The sequence below is a fragment of the Carlito syrichta genome, unplaced genomic scaffold, assembly GCF_000164805.1.
Source record: "Carlito syrichta isolate Samal-C Ts95f unplaced genomic scaffold, Tarsius_syrichta-2.0.1 Scaffold315921, whole genome shotgun sequence".
In the NCBI taxonomy this organism is placed as follows: domain Eukaryota; kingdom Metazoa; phylum Chordata; class Mammalia; order Primates; family Tarsiidae; genus Carlito; species Carlito syrichta.
This window is the reverse complement of record NW_007260017.1, coordinates 361,082-373,090: the sequence shown is the minus strand read 5'-3', so window position 1 is coordinate 373,090 and position 12,009 is coordinate 361,082. Positions and strand designations below refer to the sequence as shown.

The window sequence follows — 12,009 nt, the reverse complement described above, 5'->3', positions numbered from 1 at the left end:
ATCTCACTCTCTTTTCCTACCCATCAGAACTACAACCTTGACCAGGTAACTCTCAATAACTTTTGTACATATATCTTCTACAGCAACAGCTGTTTTTTAGTATTGACTTTTCAAAAGTTATATGGCTTATTCATTTACTCACTTCTTTATCTATAAATTCCTTGAAATATTGTCTAGTTTGCCACTAATTTTCTGGTGCCAAGAGCAGTATGGATGCTGCCCTGTGTGGGTACTCGGTAATCTTCCTTGTTTAATAAGTGGGGGGATGACATTTTAGAATTTTAAGTATACTGGCATTCCAAGGATAAACCAAGTCCTTTCACAATGCATTTTTTCTTAATAAGTTTATTGATTTAATTTGACTTTATTCTGTTTAGGAATCTGCATCTACTCTAGTAATTGACATTTGCTTCTAGTTGTCTTCTGTTATGTTCATCCAGTTTTGATTTCATAGTAACACTAGCTCATAGAACCCCACAGAAACTGCCACTTTTTTTTCTACATCTGCAACAAACTTACTTTCTAAAGCAGTGATTTTAAGAGTTAAAAAAGATGGTGCCAAAATACAGAACAGAGCATTTAAAAAAATGTAAGTCGTGTTGTAAACTCTTTTATAATAACAACAAATTAGTAAAGTGTCCTTACTAAACACAACAAAGGTTCAGAGATGGAGATGTTTCCTTAGCAAGGCTGAAAATTTCAGTCTCTGATATCTGGAATTTAGACTGTAGTACTTGTTTTTCGAATAGATCACTGAGTGTGTTATGCAGTCCATTCTTCTTTTTTTTTTTTTTTTGAACCAAGAGATTTATTAAAGGGGCAGTTACACGAAGGGACTGTAACTGAGGAAGGACAAGAGAGAGAGAGAAAAAGAGAGACCAAGAGAGAAAGAGAGTAAGAGAGTAAGAGAGTGGCGGGGACAGAGAGAGAAAGCAAGGAGGGGGGGCGTGCAGTCCATCCTTTTAACCAGATTTGAAAAGTAGGATAACCAACTTGGCCCAGGTAGAAGTAGATGAAGTGTTTGGTTCCATGTGCCACATTACTGAAGTTTCTCCCCACAATGCAATGCCAGGTGGGATTGTACCTTTTGTCAAATTCCTTGCTATGACCCCAATGTCCTTTTTTATGTTATATTTCTTCAATGCTGGAGTAGTGCCACTCCACCTAGTCCTGTTGCATCTCTTCCAATATAACTGCAGTTTTAATTAGGGCCTTTGGTTCACACATGGCTACCATACAGTAGGCATTGGTCCTACTGCTGGGAGCTCCTGGGGAAAGTTTTAGCAGGGCTCAGGCCCGAGAAAGCTGCCATTACTGAAATCTATTTCTTCCATTTCTACTGAAGTCCTGGCACATCTCAAAGTTGCTATATATTTCTATGCTCTGAGTTCATTTATAAAACTTGGGAAGTTTTTTTTTTTCTTTTTAAGTTTCTGTCAGAAATAGAAGGTATCCCATGAAGACTGTATCATCAAAAAATTGTATTCAAAAGTCACTGGAAATAATCTATTCTTCATATAATCTTGATACCAACATAAGAGTATCATTAGTTTTATTCATTTCAGGTTCTTTTCAGTGTCAGAGTTTGTTTATTTTCCTTTTGACTTAATTTTATTTCATGAACCTGTGAATCATTAACATGATCTAAAATGTCCTTTCTTTGTACACAAAGTAGTATAAAAACAGCTTTTTGACTTTTCTTTCTTCTACTTTTGTTAATACCCATTGTCCTCTGTAGATTATCGTGTACAGCTTTAGACTAGACTTCTTTCCACTTCTGTCATGTACTTTAAAGCTTTTAAGTGGGCTCAGTTCCTTTAAATTATTCTCTTCCAATCTGCCTTTCACCTCTCCCACAATGAAAGATAAAGATTAACAGCAAAGAGCAAAGACATCAGTATTTTTGCTACAAAAAAGGAAGATCGGGATTAAGGGCATTTATTTATCCATTAGGGAGGGATGGTGAGGCAGGGGCCCCTCTACAAAAGCAAAAATGCAGGGGCAAAAGTCAGGAAAAAGAAAATATGTTACTTCTTGTTCTTATATAAGTTGCTTTACTTCTCCTTTTTATAAGTTATCCTACTTCTTATCTTTATATAAGTTGATTCTCCTTCCCTTGATTATCTAAATTACTTCCTGGTTCTTTGTGCAACTCTTTTCGAGGGCTTTTCACTTTGGCAGGCTACATATTCAAACTTTTGACAGAATCCAATCAGGATAGTGATCTTGAAAGTCAATCAGCAAATAGGACTTGCAAACAAAACAATTAAGTAAAAACAGTGTGTAGCATGTAATGCTCACTCCAGCCTCCAGCTACAAAATATCCAATCAAATTAATAATGCCAAAACTGTAACCTTATAAAGGAGACAAAGAGGTTACCGTGTAAAGAAATAATATATAAGGCAATGCCTCCCTGCATTCTGGGATCAGCCTTTGGATGTGAATCCACTGAGCCAGTGCCAGTATGAATACTGTTTCCTGGCAAGATGCCTCAGTGTCCCTTTACTCTCTGCAACCGGCTCCCATTACAATGGAATTTTCATTGTGCTTAGTTTTGCCTTGTATTTGTCAGACACAGTCTCTTGCAAGTGACAGAAGTCAAACTGAAATAGCATAGGAGGAGGAGGAGGAGGAGGAAGAGGTGGAGGAGGAGAATACAAAAGTGGTGAAAAAGTTTAGTGTGAAACGGACTGGAATCATTCATTGGATAAGACCCTATGGAACAAGTACAGCTGCTGAGATCTTGATATGTAAATGCAATTTTCTCCTTTCCCCATCCCAAGCTTCCAAACTCTCATTTGTATTGCTCCCTTTCACTTTGCCTTCCTTCTCAATCTTTTCCGAGAAGAAGGACACATTTCCACAGCAGCTACTGAGTCTCATTCACATCCTCATAAATTAAAGGAAAAGCATGTTGAAGCTGCGGAACTGAAAATCCCAGTAAGTTCATTGACTCAATCAGGATGTTTTGCTTGTCTTTGGGCCAATCACTGTGACCCAGGAGAGCAATTCTAATGACTAAAAGCCTGTTGGAGCAAGGGAAAGAGATAACTCTCTTGGCAGTAACTTTTTTTTTTAATTGCAGTTTTTTTTAACTGTACCTTGAAATTAATTTAGTGGTGAGAAAAGAAAAGAACTTGTATCTGAGGAATGTGAATCCTTTTAGATCATCAGTCCCAGAGAGACATTAACATACAACAGCAATCATATTCCACTTCCCTCAGAAACCGTGTATTCATCTCTGGAAACTGCTTGCTATTGCTACAGATAGCAACCTATAAATTAACCTAATAAAACCTCATTCAACACAACAACACATACCCTACAGTTTAACAATCCATAGCTAATCACTAATTAACATTATTTCTGTAAATCAATGAGAAATTCTGACAAACATCCTGCCCACCTTGTTTTGCCATTAAAAATTCATTTATAACTGCTGCTAATTGGAGTGCATATTCAGGCCAACTGGAATCTGTGCTCCTAGGTTGCAAGCTTCAAGGCTGGCCCAAATAAACACTCTACCTATATTAATTTTTCTTCAGTTTCTTTTTTAGGTTGACAGTGGCTAACTATAGGATGGTTTTTAAGAGGAGGAAAAGATTCACACAGAACAGAATTAAGTTAAAATATACTGAAAATCTAAATTTCAAGGAAACCTTATTTTCACAGAGTAATTACAAACAAAACTTACAAGGAAGCTGTCAAGATAACATATTTTTCAAACGGAGTGATTTATTGAAATATTGTATGTCATTCTTGGGCATCTATTCAAGGCTCTTTGAAAAGTTCTGAAAGCTTCTGGTGTTTGATTTGCTGTTTTCTTTACCCAGAAGTGCATATTGTTCACTGGGCTTTACGACCTAGTGACTTTACTTGCCTTAGACCCTGTGGTGATAGCTCTTGTTTTCTTGGATACTGAGCAGGATGCCTTCCTTTTTTCTTTCTTTTTTTAAAGATTTGCAACACAATGAGGCGAATAAAAGATTTATTTATTTATTTTTTTGAGTTGGAGTCTCACTCTGTTGCCCAGACTGGAGTGCAGTGGCTGCTCCCGGCCACCGCAACCTCGACCTGTTGGGCTCCAGCGATCCTTCCGCCTCAGCCTTCCAAGTAGCCGGAATTACAGGCAGGCGCTACCACGCCCGGTTGGTTTTTTGATTTATTGTAGAGATGAGGTCTCGTTGCCCAGGCGGGTCTTGAACCCGCGGGCTCAGGCAATCCACTCACCTCAGCCTCCCAAAGGCGTGGGATTACAGGCTGAGCCACCGAGCCTGGTTACAACAGTTTTTTTGTTTGTTTCGCAAGATCCTAAAACAAGTTTACTCCAAAGTACTGCCGTGATAATGGACGTTAAGTCTTCTGCTAAATACAGATATTCCAGAATATGGTGTTTCTACTATTTCCCAGGGCATTGTAAGGCTATTGTGCTGTTTCACAAGCCAAGAGTTTTCTTCAGAGCCACTTAAAGTTATTTTATTGAATAGATGTTTTCTGTATAGTAACCATTAAGGACACCAGCTGCAAATGAGCTGTTAAACTAGAATCCTAAAATTGGTTGTTTTCACCTACGTTCTCAGAAGACTTTTTGGGATAACTTGGATTAATTATTCATACTAATTAGTAATTTGGACTAATAATTTCTCAATTCAAAGAACAGCACTGGGCTGGGGTCGGTGACTCAGCCTGTAATCCCAGCACTTTGGAAGGCCGTGAATGGATTGCCTGAGCTTGCAGGCTCGAGTCCAGCCGGGGCAACTTGGTGAGACCTCATCTCTACAATAAATAAAAAAAATAGCTGGTGCACTAGCGTGCGCCTGTAGTTCTGACTACTTGGAAGTCTGAGGCCGGGGGAGGATCGCCTGAGCCCAGCAGGTCGAGGCTGCAGTGGCTGTTGAGTGTGCCACTGCACTCCAGCCTGGGCGACAGAGTAAGACTCTGACTTAAAAAAAAAAAAAAAGAAAAGAAAAGAAAGAAAAGAAAAGAAAAGAAAAGGTCAATACGGATAGGCACTTATGTAATTTTCTGCATTTTGTAGTTCGTAACTTCAGTAAGTCTAGCATTCACAAACTTCTTTTAATTTGCAAAAAAAAGTTTAATTGACAAATAAAAATTGCATATAATTATTATGTAGAACATATTTGGTAATATATATATATACATACGTTGTGGAATGCCTAATTGAGCTAATTAACATATATATTACCTCACATACTTTTTTGTGGTAAAAACATTTAAAATCTCCTATTTAGCGAATTTGGGGATTTGAAAGAAACAGATTATTCCAGCAAACAGTTTGCAAATCAGGGAGAACAGCCTTTGGAGTTAAAAAAAAAATGCATTTTTCCTGGTCAGGCCCATCTATACAAGTGAATGATTGACTCCTTTAGTTTAGATTGGTCAATGTAGCTGAGTTCTGATGGGTCAATACAGCTGAGAGGGAAGATGAGCTTTGATTGGTTGGCTTCTAAGCTCAGAAGTCTTTCTCAAACACTTCTTTCAAATACTAGGGAGAAAGTGGGGAGATTCCCACTGCGGTTTACCTTGCTTCCAAAACTGGTTTGGTTTGATTGTAGAAAGGGAGGTACTTTCACAACACCTTCCAAGAACACAATCTGGGACTGCTCTTTCATCCATCTAGGCTGTCTGATAATGTTCGGACTTTGGGCCCCTCAATTTGTCAGCAGGGTGCCTATTTTAACAATGTAATATTTTGATGCATGGGTACAATTGAGAGAGGAGACAGAAAACAAATAGGCAGACAGGGTGGTCACAGCAATAAGCTTCCTGCAGTCCCCGTGAACTAGAGCAAAAACACTCACTTCCTGGAATTCAAAAACACACCACAATACCTCCACCTGATTGGTGCTAAGTACCAACCAATCAACTTACTACTAGGCCTCTGCCTCTAACTGATTGGTGCTTAGTACTAACCAATCAGCTCAGCAGGTGCCAACTAATCAGCTCACTGTTAATGCTGGCCAATCAGGTCCATCTTAGGACTATATAAGGACATGAATTTGCTTAGGTTGGCTTTTTTTTTTGTGGTTGTGTTATGGTATAGTAGGTGTTGTGTTTTCTTTTTAAACTTCTATTTTTTATATCCAGTCACTGCTTTTTCAAGGTTGGCTTTTTGGTTTGTTGAGCCGACACTAAGATCTGAGTGTCCAGCCCCACCCGGCCTTCCCCAGCCCACAACTTGTTTGCAACACTCTCAGAGAAATTTTGCACTTGTTTTTATCTTGATGCTATGATTTCCTGGAGACCTTGTGGATCCTGGGATGGTAGTTCAACTTGACAGCTGCAATATTTTTAGGATCAGTCAGACAGAAAGCCGTATTGCAATATACTACTGATCAAGTCAGGGTAATTAAGATACTCATTGCTTCAGATATGTCTTTTTTGTGTGCTGGGACGTTTTTCAGATCTTTTCTAGCTCTTTTGAAGTATGCTAAATTACTGTTACCTACTCTACTGTGCTGTCAAGCACTATAACTTACTTTATGTTTTTTGCACATTAAACTTTTTTTTGTCTTTCTTCCCCAATGTTTCACAGCCACTGGTTGCCATCATTGTACTCTCTACCTCCATGAGATCAACTTTTTAGCTCCCACATGTGAACAAGGACATGTTTTTTTTTTTTTTTAACTTTTGATTTAATTTTTTATTTTAAATATTTGGGATACAATTCAGGGCTAGGTATACAAATGTTCATTCTGCTGGTACCTTTGTTGATGAGGTGTGCCCACCCCTCCCCTGGCAGTTTCCCACTGCGGTGTGGCTATTCCTAAAAGTTCTAAAAATCCACCTTCCATGTGACCCCACAATCCCCCCACTGGGAATATACCCAGAAGACCTCAAATCACTCTATAAAAAAGATACTTGCTCATGTATATCACAGCATTGTTCACAATAGCAAGAACATGGAGCCAACCATGCTGCCCATCAAGAGAACTGGATTAAAAAAATGTAATACATAAACACAATGGAATATTATGCAGCTGTGAAGAAGAACAAAATCATGAACTCCGCAGCAACCTGGATAGACTTAAGAGTCTTTAGTACACTTTCTTAATGTGCTAGAATTGAGATTTCATTTTTTTGAACCACATTTTCAGTAGAATTATATCCGTAAAAAATAGTAAACTCTCTTTTCTGGAAAGGGAGCTCATCAATGACCATTTACAGTCTGTATAAGCCTTACATTCTTTAAGGATCAATTTTTTTTTTCTTTACAGTTTGTATATTCTTGTAATTTTAAAACTTCTCCATATTTAGTTACCTATTCTAAGGAAGTCATAATTTCAGGTCAATGACTTTTGCAATTCAAAAATTAGTATCTTAATTTTTTCTGATATGTGTGAGAATTAAATTTTTTTGAAAATGGCATTACAGATGTTTAAAGTTGTTGTAACTTGTTTATATGTACATAAGTGTTTTGTATGTTTACTATATTGTCTGGAGAATGAGGCTGATATATTAGTTCTCCAGTCACTAAGATGTAGGATATTTGTTTTCCCCCAAACCGTTCAAATAGTTCCTGCTCCAGCTTGTGACTACATTTTTCTTCATAACTTTTTCATATACTTTCATAATTTTATGTAATCCCAAATGTCTCTAGCTTTGGCTGTTTTACCCAGTAATTAATGGTTATGAGTTGTACTGGGTAACTTCATATGGAAGATAAAAGGAGCTGGTTTTCTTTAACTTTGTATCTGGAAATTATTATAGAATCACAGGAAGTCACAGAGGGGCCCTGTATTCCTCACCAAGTTTCTCCCACTGGCCATATCTTACGTTACTATAACACAATATTAAAATCATGCATGTGACATTAGTACGTGTATACAGTTTTATGTAATTTTATCACATGTAGACTTGTATAATCATCACCACAATTGAGATACAAGACAATTCCATCATCACAAAGATCTCTTCATACTACTCCTTGATAAACACATCTGCTCTTTTCCCAGCACCTCTCAGCCATCCTAAAACTCTGGAAACCACTATTCTATTGTTTATCTCTATAACTTTATCTTGAAATGTTATATAATTGGAATCATATCCCGGCTAATTTTTTGATTTATTGTAAAGATGAGGTCTCATCAAGTCAGGTCTTGGGGGAAAAAAAAAAATTGGAATCATATTGAATGTAACCTTTTGAAACTGGCTTATTTTCACTTAACCAAATTTTCTGAAATCACATTTAACTTATTCCACATACCAATACATACTATTTTTTATTGGTGTATAATATTTCAGGGTATAAATATACAAACTGTGTTTAAGCATTCATGTATTAAGGGGTATTTTCATTGCTTTCAAGGCTTATTAAAAAATGCTATGAAACTTTGTATACAGATTTTTGTGTGAACATAACATCATGAACTGAAGATTAAAAGTTTGTGTACCCCCAATTCATATGTAGAAATCCAATTTTTCAAAATTGTCTTAGATATTCTAGTGAAGTTTTTGTGCTTGTCTTTTTTTTAAAGATTACTTGTGATTTTTCACAAAGACAGTTCTGTCATCTGTGAATACAGAAAGCTTTATTTCCTCCAAATTCCATATGCCTCTACTTTCTTTTTCTAGCCTCATTTTGCTAGCAAGGACTTCTAGTATGCAGATGCATTTAATTGTCAGCATGAATTTCTTTGTCTTATTCCTGGTCTTGAATACAAGCCTAGAATCCAAGCAGAACCTGAATGGCTGAGATAAAAGGGGAATCGGAAGGAACAAGTTAGGAATAAAATGCCTTATGTAATGCAGCACTTATATTTGTCTGTGATAACAAGGGGAGAAAAGATTCATTTGGGGTAATCCTTAATTTTACTATCATGTTTTTAAAGGGGGAAATTGTCTGTGATTTAATGATTATTATATTCCATTGGAAGGCGTCAAGCTTGGCTTATTTTTAGCATTATGTTATTTCGGTGCCATATGATGGTCATATCAATATATTACTGATTGATTAATACAGTGAGTTTAGTTGGACCATGGAAAAATGCAATTCAAGGTAGAAAAGGTAGTAGGGTGTGAATTATGTTCCTACTGTGTAGAAAGAACTTGAGAGCAGGCTTAATATGGTCTGGATCTGACACATTTCAGAAGAATTACTGTGTAACAGAAACAACTGAGGAGCAGACCTTCCCATTCCTGCTCTCACATGGGTTCTTAGCAGCAGATGAAAGGATTGGGCTGATGATCCTATGGAAGAGAGTCAGAATGATCTGATGATCGGCACATCTTCTCAAAGAACCAGCTGTACCCTGTATTTGGCTCAGTATTTGTCTTATAATTGTTTTATAGTACTAGAAGAAAGAAGAAAATCCCATCCTTTTGCTTAATTTCATGCTTCTTCCTTATTCTCTATTTATTCCTCACGGCACATCCTAAGTGAACAAGGTCTTTTAAATTCTTCCAAAAGCACTAGGATTAAAATCCAAATACATTTACTTGACTATGATTTGAAGATGGAGTTTCATTGTTTCAAGTTGAAAGATATCCCTAGAATCTGTCAGACAGATGTGCTTACAAATGAAAGAAACATCAGAATTCATGAAGGGAAAAAGAGAAGGGACCATTCAAGTTTCTCTTCTGAGGTCATCTTAGAATAGAAAGAAAAGCTGCTAGGACTGAAATAGTCCTAAGAGAGCAGAGTCTGACATACACATACATTAATTCCCCCCATCTCCCCACTTTCTGTTTCAATAGCCACATAATTTCTTCTTTCTGATGTCACCTTTACTTTAACTTTTTCCAAGAACAATAGACTCAGTCACTGGCAGCTCTAGGTTAATTTTCTTTTTTCATGTCTTTTATTAACTCTTACAAAATTACTAGTCTTCTGGTTTGTTGAAGCAATAAGTCAGACAACATTTGTCATAGTAATGTCTGTCAAAGTGGCTGGCCATAAAAATTTCAGCACCACATTCATCTGAAGGGCATTCTTGACGAAGACGACAATTCTGCCATTCTCATTAACCTTTAGGAAAGCAAGCTTAACCTTCTTTCTCTTATGCTTATTCTTATTGGGAGTGATGTAACACTTCTTCCTTTTGTTAGTGCCACCATAAAGTCTCAACACAAGATGAAGGGTAGATTCCTCTTGAATGTTGTAGTCAGACAGATTACGTCCGTCTTTCAGTTGCTTGCCGGCAAAGGTTAGTCTTTCCTGTTCAGGAGGAATTCCTTCCTTGTCCTGGATCTTGGCCTTTACATTTTCTATTCTATCCAAGGTTTCAACATTGGGAGTGATGGTCTTCCCCATAAGGGTTTTCACGAAAATCTGCATCTTAGCAGTGGCCCCACCACAGATGGTGGATTGGAAAGGACTCTAGATTAATTTTCTAAAGTCTTCACACTGCCCTGCACACCTTTAAAGGTGTCCCTTCAGTCTTCAGGTCTGAAAATCTCAGGAAAGATTCTTACTGGTGTATGTTAGGTGGCCCTCCCACTCTTTGAGCCAATCATTATGGCCCAGTGAGTACAATTCATTAACAGACTCAACCTGTGGGCAGAATGGAGTTCTCTAATTGACCATTCCCATCTTCCCAGCCTTGTGTCGAACAGCAAGTCATGAATCATTTGTGAAGCAGAGTACCCAAGAAAACAATAGGACAAAATGGAATACTTTAGAATAGTCATCTCAGAGTCCCTTCACTATGGTATATTGTTTTTGAAAACGTTTTAGCTCTTGGTATACATGTATATTACTAAGTGTGACTGATCAAGCAGAAAAAAGCATTTCTTAATGTTTGTTGTTTTAAAAAAATTGAAAAATTCCCAGCTCTACTGCACACTTTGTGTTTCGGAATTCTATCAGTGTTGATGCTCCTAGATTAGATGTTTGTAATGTGTTACTCACAGCAGTAAGGCAGCCCCCATGTTTGATCCTTTGCATAACAGACTGCATTATAGTATGATTTCTCACTTAATCTCTATGTTTCTCATTCACCTACTTTAGAAAGTAAGCAGAGACACTTATTTCCCCTTTAGACTTTAACATCAAGCCTCATCTTTAATTCCCTACACTCTTGCCCTTTTCCACAGTATAATTACAGTGGAATATTGTCATTTCTTTTAATAATTGTTTGCAGTGGATTTCTGAATTTATAAATGAAAAGCAGTCAACACTTCCCAAAAAGTATTTCACTGTATTTAGTAAAATATTTTCTATGTAATTTGCATGAACTGAGGATGGTAAGTTAATATCAGAATCTGAAGCAGCTGCAATTATTACATGGAAGATAATAGAGTTACTAAAATGATGTTTTTTTTGAAACTTGACCACACATTCTTCTGTGGAATATCATTATTTTTCAGTACAAATATTTCCCAGTTATTTGTGGGATATTCCCCAGCAGATGATACTTACACCTGATTTGATTTCCTTTCTACTAGTGCAGCAAATCCTTTTAAATATCTTTCTTAACAATCTAATAATTTAGAATATTTTTAAAATAATTGGAATGAAAATAGGCCTCTATCAATAACTACTAGCATTCCCCTAATAAACATTATACAACTAAACATATTCACAAATGCCTTTTAAATATCCACTGATTTAAAAGTAGGATTTTTTAAAACTTTATATAGTGAATTAAGTTTGAATTTTACTCAACAGTCAAACATCTTTACATTCTTAGATGGATCCTAGTTTGTCATTGTTAAGTTTTTACTTGGCACATTAATGAAAGATTTGTGAATATTTACTTGTAACTGAGCATTGGCTGTACTTGGTAGCATACCTTTTTCATTAGGTTTTGTCACCTTTCTTAAAAAGTGTGAATGGAATTCCTCCATAATCTGGAACCATTTCATTAGCTATAGAAGTATCTTTTACTTAAAAGTCTAAGAGAAAGCCTTGTATGTGAGGCTGTTAACTCATTGATGACCTCAATTTTATTTCTTTATCTTAATCCTTACTACTTTCTAAGTTCATCCTAAGTTATTTATATATTTTCAGAAATTCTTACCTTTCAACAGTGTTTTCAAATATGCTA

The 12,009-nt window shown here is 36.7% G+C and overlaps 2 pseudogenes; both read right to left on the bottom strand.

Moving 5' to 3' along the window:
* Window positions 1-962: 962 nt before the first annotated feature.
* On the bottom strand, window positions 963-1,227 carry LOC110594523 (annotated as a pseudogene).
* Window positions 1,228-9,843: 8,616 nt separating this feature from the next.
* On the bottom strand, window positions 9,844-10,298 carry LOC103276090 (annotated as a pseudogene).
* Window positions 10,299-12,009: the final 1,711 nt, after the last annotated feature.